Source organism: Lagopus muta, chromosome 11, assembly GCF_023343835.1.
Source record: "Lagopus muta isolate bLagMut1 chromosome 11, bLagMut1 primary, whole genome shotgun sequence".
Lineage (NCBI taxonomy): Eukaryota > Metazoa > Chordata > Aves > Galliformes > Phasianidae > Lagopus > Lagopus muta.
In genome coordinates, this window is record NC_064443.1 from 12,109,297 (window position 1) to 12,127,840 (window position 18,544).

General features: G+C 41.3%; 1 protein-coding gene and 1 long non-coding RNA gene across 9 annotated transcripts in view; one reads left to right on the top strand and one right to left on the bottom strand.

Annotated features, from left to right (window-relative positions):
* LOC125698959 (uncharacterized) overlaps positions 1-12,672 on the top strand; it is a 136,246-nt gene extending 123,574 nt beyond the window's left edge. For 3 of the 5 annotated variants that reach the window (XR_007379384.1, XR_007379385.1, XR_007379388.1), the window contains one exon: positions 4,550-12,672. This is a non-coding gene — a long non-coding RNA (uncharacterized LOC125698959). The remainder of the gene's footprint in view (positions 1-4,549) is intronic. The other 2 variants (XR_007379387.1, XR_007379386.1) reach the window with 2 other exon arrangements.
* FHIT (fragile histidine triad diadenosine triphosphatase) overlaps positions 1-18,544 on the bottom strand; it is a 514,383-nt gene that overhangs the window by 7,404 nt on the left and 488,435 nt on the right. The window lies entirely within an intron of this gene.

Below are 18,544 nucleotides of genomic sequence, written 5' to 3' on the forward strand. Positions count from 1 at the left end.
TGAAGGTAGAAAGATGAAGGGTGAAGGTTACTGGTTTTGGATTGCAACAGCAGAAGGTCTGGCTAACTGGCTCTGAAGGATTTATGATGATAACACAGGGTGCCAGGATGAGTAATAGGCGGTGACAAAGTTCACCTTTGTGCACTGATGATCAGATACCTCGTGAGTCTTTGATGCAAAGCTGGTAGGTAATAGGATAACAAACCCTCTGGCAGCTTGAAGTGCCCATTAGACTGGTGGAGTGGTCCAGGCAGAAGCTGCCTGGACACCTTGTCAGTAATTCATGTAAAATTTTCTCTCTGCTTTTTCCTCTTCCCATGGGGCTAGCTTTCTCATCAAAGACCTATTGTGATAACAAGGCCCCACTGCAGCTGTTTCCATCTGCAGTTTATACCAGCAGTTTTCAGAAGAGATACATTACTTCCCTGCACGCAAGTTATTAGTCTTTCCTTGCCCTTGCTTTAAAAGTGAGGTACAGCCCTACTTTAGAAAAGAAAATTCTTTTAAGAACACTATATTTCATCAGTGATTTAATGGGGAAAAAGATCAAAAGTTGTGAAACAGTTAATTTTTCAATCTAGCTGCATAATACACCTTCAAAAAAATCCCATATGTAGTAAGAATTAAGTGGCATTATAGCAGACCTGAAAATTTCAAACCCATCTACTGCTCCTCCAGAAGAGAGTCCTATTTTATGGCAAATATTATGTGGTAGCACTCAAGTGCCTATTTGTACACATGTACACTCAAAGAATTTCTGCCACTTATCAAGGGAAGACTACATTAACAGCAGGCAAGAGAAACATTTGCGTTAATTGCTTAAGTATTGAGATTTCTAGTGTGTCTCTGGGTACAGACACAAGTACAGATTGCATTAACAGCTTCCATGCTTCTGAAAAACATTATAATATCAACTCATTGTTAATGCCACAAACAAAGCTGGAAGCTAAATGAATTTACACCTTTTAATCCTGGGCAAATTTTAGTTCAGAAGATGAAGCAGTTAGAAACAAAGACAAAACAATATTGTACCTGCCAAGCAAACTTCATTACTGTATATGGCATGTTTAGCAATAAACTAGGATTGTTAGCATATATCCAACTCACACATACTTTTATTTGTGCTGTGTTTCTCCAATTCTGAATTTTGCTGCCAGCTATAGTCCTGTGCAGTTTTACATTCTGCAGTACAGATTTCTTTCTGCTCAGCAGATGAAGCTGCTTTAGAAAGCTATTTCCTTTCATGCCAATATGATACAATAGCTGTAGGCAAATTAAAGTGTATTACTGTTTGACTAGTATAGAACTAATCTTCATTGTTATGTTAGCTCTAGGTATGTCATAAATTCATCTTGTAATAATGCTACAGAATTATGGAGAAAGATTTACATACCAGGAGCAGGTACTCTGTACACACGGTCAACATACATCATTTCTGCCACTGTAGGAACCTATGTGGCACGCGGGTACCACAGCTAAGCTGGCAAAAGGAGAAGTAGCACACATCCCCTTATACTTCCCATTGACCGTGAGTGCTCACACTTCACAAGACAACTAGGACGAGCCAAGTGGTGGTAAATCAATTGTCTGTCTGAGGTGTGAGCTGCTTTTCTAAAAAAGCAGTCTCGCTCATTCGACCTGGTGTCAGCAGGAGACATAGCAGCAACAGCTCGAAGGCGAGGGAAGCCAGCCCCTGCTCCTCAAGCTCTCCTTGCTTAACTTTTAGTGATGTCTTCGGCTGTTCTTTTCCCTCACAATCCCATTAGTGAAATTCAGGCAAGAGCCAACTCACTTGTACAGAGATTAATAAGGTAGGGATTTAACTCAGCTTTTATTTTAATGTTGCTTGCTCAAAGAAACAGAAGTGTATTGAATGAATTGCTGTGGTGTTTTATACAGAAGTGATCTTCGTGATGTAACTATAATCAACTCCCTCCGTGCTGTAGGAAGGAAACAGCTTTTCTTGGTATCTGGACAGCACTTCCCTCTGCAAGGCTTGGCAGAAGCACTGGGAGCAGGGTTTGCCTACATGGAGCCTTGCATCACTGCAGCCCAGGGTACACACCGAGACGTGGGCAAGGCAGTCACAAGCTACAGATCATTTTCTGCAGAGGTTCGAGCTAATTAGCACGTAAAAACTGCTGGCACATGAGGGAACATAAAAACATAAAAGAAAGGTTACACAAAGGCACCACACCTAACAGACAAATATGCTGTTGCTAACACTTGAAGCCCTAAATTCTCTAGAACCAAATGCAGACCTATTGTTGTGCTACTGGGGCAGGTAAAAAAATGCAAGAATTAGCAAAAAGATAAACAACAAGATTAGTGCAGTTCAGATACCTCTGAAGAGGACAGGGTGGGAAAGCATGTATATGCATACGTAATATTCTGGACAAACACAGATGCACATCAGTCAGCTCTCTAATGGCAGCTGCCCCAATTACGACAGTATTACGCTGTATCTGGTTCAACATTCTTCAAGCACTGACTCTCCTTTATAACAGTACATCTTTTTGCCTTGCAGTACAAATAAATGCACTGTTTCTAAGATATGCCCTTCTTCAAGTAGATCATTACTGATGTCTGACTTCTTGGGCTTCCTGATAAATTATCCTCTTCTTTCACCTCAAGCAGAAAATGTTCTTCCACCAATAATCTATGACTGTCAGTCTTGATTACTTGTAAACAGTGAAGCTCTTTGAATATTTCTGCTTGTGAAAAGCGTTCATTTTCTCACTCATGTCTCCCAGTGTGAAATGCTGGCAGACCTGACAGCTGTGCTTTATGTTATTTTATTAAAGTTGTTAGTGCTGGAGAATGGTCTACGTTTTTATCACTGCAATTCTTAAGGGAAAAGCAGTATTGTTTTATCACACATTTACATTGGGGAACCTTTGCTTCTCGCCCTTTGCTGCGGAGCCCAGGATTCACACTGCAGCAGGCTATGGTGAACCCGGGTCCAGGACTGGTTGTAGCTTGAAATAACATCTGTATTTTGGTGTTTTCTACTTCTGTCGTAACATCAGCAGAAAAGCAACCCATGTTAACAGAGTACTAGCTCTGTTAAGTATTGGGGGAAAAAGGCTTTTATGCTAATTAACACTATTGTCACTCTCCATGAATATTTACTGTTGATACTTAAGAGTTTATAACTTCCAATACATTTAACTACAAGAAAATTCACAGTGGTAGAGAGTAATTACACCAAACCACCTCAACACAACAAAACCCAACTGCTCCATCAGTTACATGATACAACGCTGACAAAGCCCACAGCTGAAAAACAGAACAAGGAACTAATATTTGCCAGCAGTTGGGATCAGATATCAGGCATCACCCTGCTGGCATTGTTTGTTAATATCAATACTCCTTTGGATACTGTCATGACTTCTCGAAAGGGGCATCATTTTGTTACTAAAATCCCACATTTGGGTGAAATCTGCAAAATAATATTTCAGCACCACATTAATGTGTGAACTGTAAGAAAGAGGAAAGTCCCATTTCCTCTTTCCATTGGCAACCCATTTCCAGATACTGGAGGCAGAAAGGGTTGCTGCACGTATCTCTTCCTCCAGCACCCATGGCTCCTCAGCCATTTGGTGATATTAAGGACCTCAGTGCTGATTTCCTCTTGTTCTGCCTTTGCTTAACTTAATTTCTGAATAGCTTGCTTTGCCCTTTTCTCCTTGGGCTTGTCCTGGCTCTTTTCCCTCAGTGCTTTCTTTCTCTTTTTATTTAGCTTACATCCTCCTGGTAAGACTTCATTTTCACCTCTCCCCGTAATGTAATTAACTGTGACTGTCATTGCTATCATCTGCAACTCCTGCTACACTGTACCCTTTCCCCAACCTCTGCTGTCTTCCCAAAGGGAGCGGGAAGCCTCTGCTGGTCTGTGCCTCCTGTCTTCATCCCAAATATGTTTGGTTGGTTGTGGTTTGAATCTCAACTCAACTAGCAATCTAAAATGAAAGCATGACGGGCACAACAGTGCTTTCAGCCCAGGGCATGCTCTGCTCCCTGCCGGAGCAGCCTCAGCAGTTGGGAGCTTTCTGCATCTTTGGGCCTGCCTCCATATTTAGTTGCTGCTACAAGAGTGCTGTTATTTACTTGCTTTATTTTCCAGTAACACTGCAAAATACTGGAAAAACACTGGGAAAAAAAAATAAAAAAAATCACATAACTAACTTTCTCATTGCTGATTTTGCTTAAGGTTCTGTTACATCAATATCTGCACGTGCATGAAACAAAGCTCTGATCTGGGGGTATTGGTTACTTTCTGTGTCACATACCAGTTACTTAAGGAAATTCCTGCATTGGTGGCTATTATTTATTTTTAAAAATATCTCCTGGAAAAACCCTTCTACAGTTGTCTCGCCACTTCATGAAACACACTGCTGCCTCCGCTACTGATGTTATCCCTGCAAAGCATGCCTTCCATAGGAAATCTCTGTTCATCAAAGCCATATTTTAAAGAGGGTGTTTACTTCTACTTATCGATTGTTGTCATAATGGCTGTAATTATGTAATATATATATATTTTTTACAGTTGTATTGTTTTGCTTTGGGGAAAGACTTGAACCTCATACTTCACATGGACACAAGTAACCGCATGCTTTTTAGCAAATCACTGAAATGAAGAGAATCTTGTGGAAACACTGAAAGGTTAAGTAAAAACCCTGAGCACATGTGCTCTAGTGCTTTGCTAAAATACACGCTACAAGGGCAAGTTTCCAACTGTAAAAAACAAACAAAAAAAGACAAAAAAAAAAAGTAGAAAAGGTATCCTGAGCAATTTCCTTTTTAAAGGATAACAGACAAAAATCAACCACAAGCAGAATGATGGCTGTACAGAAAATACATTTGCTGTTCAGAGAAATACACAGATTGTACTCTGAAGAGCTGAAATCTTGATGGACTTCCAGTTTGGCTCCATCTAAGATAAAATTCTTGGAAAGAGAGTACATTACAAAGGAGATACTTGAAGGAAGGGTTAGAAGTCCTGCCAAAGACTTGGAGAACTGCTATTTGCAGTCTGATATGAATCCAGGCAAGAACCCACGAATGCGTTTGGCTGCAATTTCACTTCGTTTTTAAGTAGAAAAAGTTGCCCGTTATCCTTCCAGGTAGCAGATAATGTCACAGTTATACACCTGGAAAGATGAGGTAAGAGGGATGGGGGGGGGGGGAGGGGGGGGAGTTCTAAAAGCATTTCCTAGTGAGAACTGTCTACAGGAGAAAGATGTTTTGCACAGTGTCCTGGGTAAGAAATGGCAATGTCATCACCTGTGGTAATGCTGAAGGAAACGTTATACTGTGTGCACAGCTTGCCATGCAACATTACTCATTTGGAAAAAGGCTATTTTTAATCAAGAAAAAGCACTTTAATCAAGGATAGAGTCAGTGATTCAAAAATTTCATGCAGGTGCATGTATTACTTGACTGAAAGCATTTTCCCCAAAGGTCAGAGCTGCAGGGAGATGTGCATGTCCCATTCCAGCAGTGGAGATAACCTCAGGGTGCCAATATCAGCCTGATGTATTCTGGCTCTTGGCTCAGGGAGCCTCAAAGTCAGAACTTCCCATGCTAATCCTCTTAACTTTAAACAAATATTTGCCATAGCCTAGGCACACTCAGTAAGATTCATGGCATGCCAAAAAAGACACATTTGTGTTAGGGAGGTTGATTCAGTTTTTCTTTGTATTTTTCCACCCGCGCAAAAGAAATCAGCTGCAGGTCGTACAGCATACGCAGAGCTGGTTCAGCAAACAGCAGGGACACAAGCATGCCCCCAACTCCTGGGGAGCCCTTCCCTCCTTCTCACATCTCTGGGAGCTGCAGGAAGAGCTCACAATGGCCAGAACAGAGAACAGATTTCTGCTTGGCAGGTGAATGAGCGTAACCCAGCAGCTCCAATTGAGCAAACCTCCCCGCCTCTCCTCCCCACTCCCCAGCCCCACAACTCTCTGAAATTAAAAAACAACACTCAATCAGCGTTTCCTGGAGTAGCTTGTACTCTGAGTCACTCTCTCCACTGACTTTAAGATTTTAAGATTTCAAATGTCAGAACTGACACATGCTGCAGGCTGGAGGCAAACCCCTGCGGTTCCAAAGCCTGCTTGTGTAGCACTCAGGAGCACTCAGGGACCCCTTGCCTGCCAGCAGACCTCCCTAGAACAGGGCTGTCTGCCTTCTCCTGGATGCAGCTCCATCCCCAGGACACCCTTTTCCTCCCAGGCACCCCTCTGATGCTGCTTTAGCTTTCAGCCTGGCACACACAAGGCTACCTTGCCTCCAAGATTGCCTCCCCGGGATTTAAGTGGCCAATACCATCCAGTAAGTAGGCACTAAAATAGGTTGAGGAATAAATTGCTCTCATTTAACATTCACTCTGAAAAATATGGCTGCATTTATTATGCAGTATATTGTTTTATATACTGTTTTGTTATAATAAGTCATGTTTAAAATGTCATGACATTTAAATCAACAGCAATAAGAGGGAAATACTGAAAAAGAACAAGATCAAAAAGGATTTGAAAAAATCCGAGCAAAATCTTATGGACCAAACTCCATGGTTAAAATAAAGTGTTTGTTCCCAGGTGTGGTGGGCAGAGAGGTGCCACCACCATTGGGGTGGTTGTGGTTGGCTACGGCCAAGGGGCTCGGGCACTTGAGGCAATGCCACCACAGTGCTCTGTGTCCCCCTCGTGGTTTTGGTTTGTCTGGGCTGTCCTTTGCCATCGAGCCACCACAATACCCTGAGTAAGTCCTTAGAACTGGATAATGCCATTTGTCTCAGTGAGGAGAGTTATTTCAATGCCTGTGCTAAGTTATATGAATGAACTTTATATAATATAGTATAAAAGCTTACTTTAATGTGGCTTCATAGCCTTTGAGGAAACACAGAGCCTGTCAACCACCGGTGATTTACATGCATAATGGCAGATTTTCACTACAAAGACTTTGATGTTAAAAAAAAAAATAACTTGGATCAGAGGAGCTACTGTGTTACTGCAGATTTTGTGCTCATCTTTCTATCAGGTCTGAACCCGTATGGAGCATCCCTTGCTGCTGCCTCGGTGCATCCTCATCCCCTGCCAAGGGGAACAACAACAACAACAACTGCAACAACAAAACAGATGGTGATGCAGTGAAACATTAAACCCAGTCCCAATACCTGAGCCATACCATGAATATTTCACTGAGGCAGAGGGTAGAAAAGACAACAAAATGATCTTTTCTAGCATCTTAAGGGATGTCTAACCTTGTAATTGCTATAGACACAGAGGACACACAAGATGGAGACCAAGACTACTTAAAAGCTGTGTGTATTTTCTAAAAATTAGTAACTCAATGTTCCCACTACAACCTGCCAATATGAATGACATTCACTCTTGCTCTGAGGAATGAAAGAAACTCTGAGAGACAGACTGCATTAAGAATCTATTGATATTCCACTGACCTAGTGCCACACGAACCAGACAAGTTTTGTCAAGGGCAAATGCCCCAGAGTCTGAAAATTCATTTCTTAAAGTGGCAGCAAAGGAAAAAAGAAATATATACGTATCCTTTACTGTCTAGAATACTTATAAAATCAAGTGTAGGCTTGCATTGTCCTGATACTACAACAGCAGTATATGACACTAGACCCAGATACATGAACAGAACTGAAGATATCAGATGGTCAATAACCTCTTCCAGTTTTCCAAGCAAGTTAGTACTGCCATAAAGCTTAAATGGGATGTTCCCTTAAGAAGTATCACATGGGTTTTAACCTAGTTTATTTCATCTTACTACACGAGCTTCACAAACCTAAGTTATCCATAGTCAAAGACTTTCCTTTGCAAGGGATGGATGCAGAAGGCATGAGCTGTGCAGGAGGTTCCCATGGCACCTTGTACTGATGGGGCACCCAGAACAAATGAACTGAAAGGAGAGTGAGAAACGACTCAGTACTGTCCAGGCAGGCTTCTTCATCCCCCAAGATAAACCTCTGAACTCATACACTAAATCAAATGAGAACAAAATGTCACAGGCAAGGGACGCAACACAGAAGCAACACAAGAACCCCTAGTTGTTTGGTTTTTTTCTTAGTGAAGCTGAGCCTAGGATAGCAGTGGCTTTTTCAAGGGGTGGAGGAGCACAGGCTGCCTTTATTCGAGGAGGAGGAATATATTTGCTCCTCTTTCAAGCTGCAATGCTGGCCCTTCTGTTCAAATTCTTTTTTCTGGGGGGGGGGAAGACCACAGCTATACCCACGTGAGCCCCATGCTGAAGAGTGGGGATGGCATTATAGCCTGGGAATATAAAATGCTGTAATAGATTTCAGTGAACGGGCTGAATTTGGGGAAAATTAATTTTAGCTGGATACATTGTGCAGTTAATTAAGGCTGATAGCTTCCACTAGAAGAAAAGAGTTTTTGATGAAAATACATTGAAAAATCTTATTAAACTGCCTAGTAAAAAATCAGTTGCCACAGCCTGTGCTGCATCTTCCCAGACACCTCCATGTTTCTATACAGAAATCCTGTACTGATACCATTTGCATAACAATATTTAATATGCAGATTTGAGTATCATTGCTTTTGGACAGAATTAATGTTCCAACCTTTGAGCACACCCATTTTAGAAATACTCATCTTGAAAACTCGCTGGAACTTATATGCAGCACTGGTGTGAGCGCTGCTCCTGGGAGCCTCATGGGTGAGGTGGTCACGTAAACATGGAAGGGTAGAAGGCAGAGAGGACGTGAAGATGGGAAAAGCAACCAAAATACTCCCACTTTTCAGAGATGAAGTAACTTTTTGTTTTCAGTTCATTTTGTTCACGCCTTAGGAAATGATGAGATCAACTGAAAGGAAAGCAATTTCCAGCCGAAATGAACATAGCTCGTGGCTCAACTGAGAAGAGGTGCATATTTTTCCAAAAGCTCCATTCCAATACGTGCAGATCAAATACCCTGAGAACAGACCTAGCATGAGCTTGCATCATGTCAGTTTGCCAGTCTGGGAATTTGCAGGTTTTCTACTTGTTCCTGAGGAAGCCAATTGGGAAAACAGGTTGTACTGCCACATCACATGGTGGAATTGCAAAATCATTTTATTCATTTAGATATAATTCAAAGTCAGGCCAGGGTATCTTGGTAGCAGAACTACTACAGAAGGCCTACCACTCCATTCTTCTCTCCCATAAGCCTTTCCCTTTTTTAGCGAGCCTTACATCTAAACTCCCAGGAGGCATATTCTGTGTTCCCAGGGCTTATCCTGTGCGTGTACTGATGTGTACAAAGGTGCCCAAGCTTTCCTCATTCACACCCGTAAGCATTATTATATTACATTTAATTGCAGAAGACATTGTCTTAACAGCTTTATTTCTTATATGACATCTCGTGAATTGCCTTTAAGAAAAGCCATTTACAAGACTTCTATATATATGTAAACTAGTATTCTAATGTCACATTCTTGTTTGCACGTAACCTTGTAGTCACGTCAGCTAATCAAAATGCAAAAAGCAAGTGGCCCTTCACAGACTTCAGTTAGGAAACAGTGGCACGGGTTTTCATAAAACAAAAGTGTTTGACTGATACTGTGTAAAATCTGTTCTGCAGGAAAACCGGCATCTTGCCCATCATCTTCTACAAAGTTCAGTATTTTTGTCAGTGCCCATCTCCTTGACTTCTTAATTGTCTGTGTTCACTGACTGTATCAAATGGAGTTTTCCTTTGCCTTTGCTCACTATGTATTACATCTTTTAATCGGTATATATAATTACTTACCACAATCTGCCATGCCAGATTTTCTAAGCATTAGTCTAATTAACTTAAGCTTGATAATTATGTTTCAGATATCATAACAGTACACACAGAACTTGCAGATTATGCTGTTAGCTTAGCTGTTTCTGATAATGATTTTCTCCTATTCTTATTTTCACTTTTCTTTTTGTACAGGGTGGGAGCACAGGGGGGAATAGAAGCTGCTACTCTGTCTAAGCAACTGGAGGCTTCCATAAAAGCAAAATCAGGCTGTTCATAATAACAAATCATCAAATAAGGCAACACAAATGAGAACAGATCCAAAAGGAGAGGATTTCATCTACTTATAAAAGCAGAACGTCAGTGAAAGAAGAAACCTGAGCTTCCAACAGCACAAATCATAGAGGATTCAGACACAGTCTTGCAGCACTTATGGCCTATTACAGAAGTACTCAGACTTTCCACAGGTCTCCAGCCCAAGCTATTCTAATTATACGCCTGTTGGCGACAGCATGCCACCAGGGAGGCAATAAATAAGTGATAACATGCATGGGACCTGGCACACATACCTAGCCAGCACAGAAAGATCATCCCTCACAAAGTGATGTGGGCCATCTGGGCATATGAAATATGCAAGCCTGAGACCCCGAGTAAAAGTAAATAGATGCAGAGAACACTTATGTCACAGTAATAAAGGAAAACAAAAGAAATCAGTAAGAGGTTATGGATTTTTATTTGGCTTTTTGGTGCTATACTTTTCTTCTCACTTCTGTCCAATTTGCTTTTTTTTCTTTTTTCTTTTTTTCTACCTTTTGAGCCCATCTGTTTGAACTGCTTGAGTGCAGCGGTTGAAAGAAGCTGCCATGCCTATTCACAGAACTACACTGAGAACGTTGCATTTATTCTGAAGTTACTGGCAAGGATTTCATCAGCTACAAAACACTGAACCACTCCTATTTTTAATGCAGACTTAATAGACATGGAGAGGACAGAAACATGCAGTTCCTCTGCCAAAGGTTCCTCATTCCAGCCCTTATTTTCAGGTGCCTGAAGGGCTGTTACCCTTGACAGAAAAATTACCAGCAGTCAAGGAAGTAATCAGAGTAGCCAGTCCATAAATAAGCATAGCATAAATCTGAATATTAGTAATTAGCATTTGATTCAATCAGACCAGAAGTGTTAGACCACTGTAGCAGCAATTCCTTATAGGAAACTATTTAACGTTCCAATTATCTTTAATGAATTAACCTCAAAGTATGGCTGAGGTGCAACATCCTAAGAATCCCTTTACTCATCTGCAGTCCACTTGCAACTAATTTCCCTTCACAACCCTACCTCAATTAACATTTTTCTGTATTTCATACATGAGTAACTGCAGTACTGAAATACGCAATCCTTTCCCAAATTTAATAGCTGAGATACCTTAATTTTGATTCTGCAAATGAAGGAAAATCATTTTCTGCTACTATCTCAAACCAATTAATTTTTTTTTTTTTTTAAACTGACTTTGCACCTGCTATGTATGTCTGAACCAAAAAGGTCCTACATTTTTCACATCATAATTACTTGGGAATGATCTGTTAGGCAACACTCCGAACACAAGAAAAGGTCTTAAAAATCAGCAGATTTTTAAAGTTTACTTTATTTTCCATCATTAAAATTTTTAAAGAATGTTTTATAGTAAGAAAGAAAAACTCAACTGGCATCATTTTAAACTGTCTGAATTTTAAACTCTTGAGAAACGTAATAATCCAGGAAGGAAAGAAGAAACAAGAATACGGTCTTACCAGCCAATGTACAACAGCAGTGACATAATTAAATAAAATCACTTTAAAAGAGAGATCACTTGCATAACATAAGGTGCATTATGTAGCATGGGTAGAATGACGGACAGCTAACTGCATGAGCTCAGAGTTCTCAAGTGCCCTAAAACTGGCAAATGTGTGCTCAGTCTTAACCTGTCTATGCAGCAGGGCAACAGCTGGACCTCATGATCCTTCCCCATCCTTGCTGTGTGGTGAGGAAGCTCTTGCTTTGTGCCATGGCTGTGGCAAAAGGAGCAGCATTCTCTAACAGATTACAAATCTGACATTATTTTCCTTTTCACTGTATGTTTGCAGCATTATTTTAGCATTAAGAAAAATGAACACATATGCAGATAACAGCATCCACAGAGCAATATGGCATAGCTGTTGTGCTTCTTACAAGCATCCAATTTAACTTCATCATCAAATACCACACAGTGTTTCGGTCTTTACTGATTTTAACCTCTGTTTACAGCTAGGTGTTGCGTGCTGTGCACATCGTCTAGTGCTCACTATGGAGGAGAGCATTAACAGTAGAAAGACACACAGTGACACAGTACATGAGTTCTTTTTTCAGGACTGTTGGATTTTGTTCCCTATCTGACACAGCCACATGATGCCACAGAGCTTCACTGCCACTTCTCTGAGCCACTAACGTCATGGTGAAGTGACACAGACAGGGACACAGACATAACAGTGCTTGTCCACACAGCTACATAAACACACTTTCTTTTGTATATTAATTTCTATAACAAATAGAGATATGCTTGGCCTGTTTGCTTACATGAACAAATCTGTGCCCTAAAAGATGATATTCTCATTAAATGGAGTTGCATGCCCAAATCTTATAAGTGCTGTTTACTTTGCTGGCAGCACAGCCAGCATGCTACAGAGCATAAATCTTTCGCTATTGCCACTCACACTGAGAGCACCCCATAGTGAATTCGGAACGCTTAAAAAAATTAAATAATCCAATCAGAGCAGAATATATATTAGTAATCGATAACTGCTTAATTTAGCTAACATTGCGAACACTTTCTCTCCAACCCTTTAACTGCTTGCAGAGAATACCAGATATCATAACATTTTACCCTCAATTTAGAGCTTAGTTTTTTAATCCAGCCTTTTTTTTTTTTTTTTTTTTTTTTAAACAGTATGTTTCACTTGGGATTAAAAAATAAGTAGTAATGAAAAACAGAATTGTGGATTATTTTGTGCTGGAAAAGACCTTAAGACCATCCAGTTCCAACTTTCTGACACAAGCAGGACTACTGCCTACAAGATCATGTTCCCCAAAACCCCATCCAACCCAGCCAGGGATGGGGCACCCCAGCTCTCTGAGAAGCCTATGCCAGCGCCTCACTGCCCTCATAAAGAATTTGTTGCTCACATTAAATCTAAACCTGCCCTCTTTTAGTTTAAAGCCCTTACACCCCTATCAACTACAGTCCTGGATAAAAATAAACTCCTTGGTATCATCCTCTTGCCATTACTTCTGTTTTTAAGCAATACCACACTGCATTTATGCATGAAAGCTGTTGTTATTTCAAGGACTGTTTCAGTGTTCTACTGACGCTGTTTGTCACACATTCATTTCCTGTAATGGTTCTGGCTCACTCGCCAAGAAGGGGAGAAATTCTTTACATCTAATGGGCACTTTTATATCTCTGGGCAGTTGTCCAGGGTCAGGCCTTTGTCCGATGCTCTACCTGAGCTGATGCACCCTCCTGACCCCTCTGCATCTTCTTACAACACCAGAGCCAGCCAGGCCAGCCTTGCTTCCAGGAAAACGCTTGTAAGTCCACCAGCTGCCTTACAGATCAACTGAACCCAGAGGGCAGCAGGCTGCCACCTCCTATCACAGTTTACTGGCACTGCTATCTGAATTGATATATAAATATATTTTAAGGCTCTAGATGAAAGTGCCAAGCATCTAAAGACATTTCAGGAAATAGTTCTGAGAATATCAGAAGAGTTACAAATAGTGTTAGGAATTATCTCCATGACATGGAGCAAGTCAAGGGTTCCATCTTTCTGCCTCATCTCTGGGATTTGGGGGCATCAGTAAAAATGTGGATAAAAGCTACTGCAAAACCAGTTTGAGTTCTCACCTGAAAAATATCTGCTGAACACTAGCATGGTGAACCATCCTGGGTTCAATCTCTAATAATGAGACAAACGTTGAGAATTATCTAAAGAAAACAAGGAAGGTTTTACCAGCTTACTACAGTAAGCTTATCGCAAGAACACAGATTTTGTGCTGATTCTGCTACCAGTAGGAACAGGTCATTATCCCCACAACTTGAACAAGAAAAAAGGAAGACATTTTCTCTAGATAACAACAATTTTGTGAGTGAAACTGAATCTCTCATGCCCCAGTTCAGGAAGGTATTTAAGTTCTCTCTCAACACTGAGTGCATCTAAGATCCATTTCAAGTCACTTAGGTTGATCGCTTAAATGCCAGAATGAGATTGCACTTAATACCAGACACCTGTGTAATTAAACACACACACACACACACACACACACACACACACACACACACACACACACACACACTTGAGCATCACATGCAGAGCTGGATGTGTTTTACTCACTACCCGCATTTGAGGATAAGAATTCTTTCTTTAATTAAAGTGAGGGAAGACGTATGGATGCTCACATTTTATGGCAGTGAGAGCAGTACAGGAATAGAGATTAAGTCATGCTGTGAGTCAGAAAACTGTGCAGAGCCAGATTAAAACCACGGTAATAATTATGACAAATCAGTTGAAATTATTGCAGAAAATGTTATCTGCCAGTTCAAAGCTGAACTTTCTGACAAATTTTAGGAAAATAACGCTTTTCCTTCATTCTTGGCATCTCCTCCTGCATCTTCAGTAGCATTTACTGTGACAACATTCATTTTTTCAATGCCATTTTTGGGGAACTCTGGCTATAGAACATTTGGTATTACTTGTAGTATTCTTGTGCCTCAACACAGTAAATACATGTGGCACCTAAGAGGTAAAAAGAGACGTTGCAAGAGAGTGTCGTGCGTAATGACTACTCATAGTATCATTCTTATCCATTAGCATTGTCCTTTGACCCACTGTGATAATTGGGGTCTGCAGGTCTGCCATAATTGTAAGCTCAGCATGGGAAAATGCAAGGTTTTGACCAATAGTCTGAAAATGTCATAATTTTTGTTGATACAAACAGTGCAGAAGAGGAGGAGCATGAATTCATCCAAACAAGAGAGCATTGTATGTAATCTCAGACTCACAGCTAACACAATAAAATACAGAGAATTCATAATCAGCACATTGGCAATTACCCTGAATTGGTGAAAAGAATAATATCTACTCCAATGCTTCCATCTCACAGTGGAGATCCTAAATATGTCAGCCTTTCCCTCCTTTGTTTTCCATTATGTTCTCTCACGTCCACTTGATCTGATGCCCAACCCAACACTCCACAGCCTCTAGCTCAACCAAAGCCAATGCCTAATTCAAAATGATCGAAGCCCTAACCAAGCACATGCCCAAAACCTGGAGAAGCAAGCCAGAGCCCAGAAGGTTGAACTCACAAACTGCCATATCCTGCCATGAAATTGGGAAAAAACACAAATAACTACAGGATGGCAAGCAAGGAAGATCGGTAAGAGAACAGCTTTGGGAAGGGTCTGGGAATTCCGATGAAGAAAACAAATTGGGCAGAATCAATTCATGGTGCCCACAGCACAATTTATCCTAGCAGTGTTTCAATGGCATATTCAAATGGAAGCTCTGCACACCACTTAATATTGATGTCAGAAGTGACATGTGGAGCTGATTAGATATATTTATCTGCAGGAAGAGGTATGTGCTTCCATTTCTGCCTAACACTTTAAAGCTGAAGAATCCTGTTCCTTCTACATGTCTGCAAAGGCAGTGGCCTTTTGCAATACCTAGAGGTCATATTTGTAATAAAGCTTAGAATTAAAAGAAAAAAAAAGATGTATTTGCATTCTTCCCCCAGCATTCACTTCTGCATTAGATCAGCCCTTGACTGCCTCAGCAAAGAATGAAATTACAACAGGGCTTGGTGCAGAGCTGTGGATAAAGCAAACAACCCCCATCCTGCCAGGCAGCCGCTGCACATATTTAAGCCACCAGTAACAGGAGGGCAGGCCACTTGCTGCTGGTTACTCTGCATTATCCAGGATAACCACTGGAGCCAGTGTGATGACTCTGGATTTGCAGAGGTGTAATGGGGCTTTGATCTAATTTCACAACAGGCAAAGGCAGCAAGTCAGCCACATCAGCAGCAGAATTCGACCCAGCTGGGGTCTGCTGCATTCAGTGGAAAAAATACCCATTGGCTTCAGTGGAAGTGAGTTCAGCATCTCAGTGCCAGCAGGAAAAAAAAGCTCAAAAGGTCACACAGAGAAAACAAAGGGGAAGTTGTTCCAAGGCACAGGGAGCTGCTTCCATTTTATTTTACTTTATTTTTCTGTTTGGGATTTCATATTGGTTTGTTTTTCAGCAGAGCAGTGCATCCCACCATACAGCCTCCTCTAACTAACCAGGCAGGAGCATGATCTGTTTTAAAGAAAATCGTGGGTTTGTCTGCTGACAACTCAATATTTCACTGCATCGGGCCCTGTTTCTCATACTATTTTTTATTGATCAGAATACCTCAGGCTATTAAGTTTATTAATTAAATGATAATTTTTTTTTTTCCTGGTGAGAATACAATGAGATAAATGTCTTACAAATAAACTCAGAGCTCGCAGGCTGAGTCATGTGGTGATTTAGAAGTCATTTATCTTTTTCTCTAACCCTCAGCAAAAAATAATCATTGCCACAATGCTCTCCGCGTCTAATGTGACTGTGAAATGTGCAACATAAAGAGATATTTTTCATTTCCAGCACAATTATACCAAGCTTTTATGTGATACTAATTTGTAACTGCAATGCTAACAAAAGGATATGGATAGCTGTTAATCCATTTAAGCACAAGCTGCCACCCTACTGAAGCAAGGAGTGGTCTGACCCCATCAGCTGAAGACAACCCTTACAGAAGCTGAATTCAGACTCAAATGTCTGTATCTGTCAAAGACACCCAAGTTTGCATATGCCTGAGTTCTCCAGCGCTTCATTGCTGTTCTGAGCCAGACCTGGGGTTGATAGGTGATGCTCTAAAGCTGAGAGACAGCAGCTCTTTGAAGAGCTTTCCCTCAGTGCTGCTTTTCCCAGGCTGAGCTGCTGGAGAGCACTTCTGTGGCAAACAAGCATCTTTGACTCCATTGCCCAGCCCAGAGCAAGCAAAGGAGCTGCTTGGGCACCCTGCTAGGTGTGCAGGGAAAACACCATGGTTCTTTGATCAAAGTCCCAGGCAAACCGGGTGCCAACAGACACCAGGTAGAAGGGCTCAGGGACAGAGAAAACTTGAAAAGCAAGAAACAGGTGGTAAGAAATGAAGAAAAATCCCTACCTGGAAGGGTGAAAAAGGCTGACAGGAGCACAGAATTACATGTTCACATGCAACTGTATGTCAGCACCCACACGAGTGCTGTTGTTACATCGGGGCCACCTCCATTTAAGTCTCTGCACTGCAAAGGTTGTGGGCAGCTTCTGCTTGTAATTACTTTTAATACATGGAAGCACAGCTACAGCTTTAAGTGTTTGTAACACCAAATGTGTTTCAGAATCCCTTATTTTCTTAGTGTTTCATCAGCATACTTAGATTTAAAGAGACTGTCATCAGGACAAACACATGGGGCAAGTTAACAGCTGAAAGCATCAGGAGAAGAATGCTGGAAGAGGGGAAAAAGTATGAACAGAGAACAGCCTAAATAATTCATCTGAAACAGGACTTCTGCAGCCTGCCGCAAGACAGACCAGCAGCAGCTGACATCTACTGTGTGCAATTTGGATGCCAGCCCATAGAGCATCCAGAGCACAGGGCAGCAGGAGAGCTGGGTCTGCAAAGATGTGCTTTGCTATTCCCAGCGACAGCAGGTAAGAATGCAAATAGTGGACTTCAGTTTTTGTCCTAAATATTTCGGGTTTTCTGTTTCAAGAAGAATCTGCTACCTCACTCTTTGAAAGTGGCTTTGCTCAGATCAAGAGACTAGGAAGCCTTCAAGATCTGACCTTTAAAGTTATGCCACTGGATTACCTGCACTTTGAATACAACATACTACAAACTAGTTTATTTTCTCCATCTTTTGCTAATCTGTTAAAATACCATAAAAATCTCAGTGTTGTTTACCAGTGATGTTACTCATGGTTCTGGGCAGGTCAGTTTGCAATGTCTCATTCAAAACCAATATAAAATCACAGTGTAAAAAACACACCTCACACTTGCTGCTCTACTGATCTGAAGAGAAGATTTGCAGAAGGAATCAAAGAGGCACAAACAGCAAAGGCAGCGTTTGCAGACACACACTTTTGGAAAAATGATGGCACATGAATACAGACTAAGGCCTCTAATTTTTCATACCCTTTTCTGCAAGAAAATAAACATCTGCAACAGCACCAGCCTACAGGTGGTAAAGGGACATCTGCACTGCCTTGCAGTCACCTTGGGTGCTCCTCCAATGAAGTGGCCGACAGCAAGCTCTAGAGACCTCACTGACGTCTTCAATAGAAAGTAGGGCACACCATCAGCAGCATGCACACGTGCACCAAACTGCTTTAGCCCTAAGCACAGATTCACTCTCCACAAACCCATCACTGTTGGGCCTCTGCTGGCAGCATGCAGAAGGTCAGAAAGCTCTGTGCACTTTAACCCAGGCTCTCTCTATCAAAGTGATTCAGGGCTATTTCTCAGAATATCTCAACCCACTCTCTGGAGCTGTTTGCTTACAGTTCCAAATCAACATCTGATACAAAATAAAGGAACTGTAAAGTGTCTGAAGAAATCGAGATCATGAATGCTCTGTGACAGCTACACTGAAAAGCAGTGCTGATTCTTGGCATCTGAGTGCTAGTTTGTCAACCTTTGCTATTTAAGCAATTC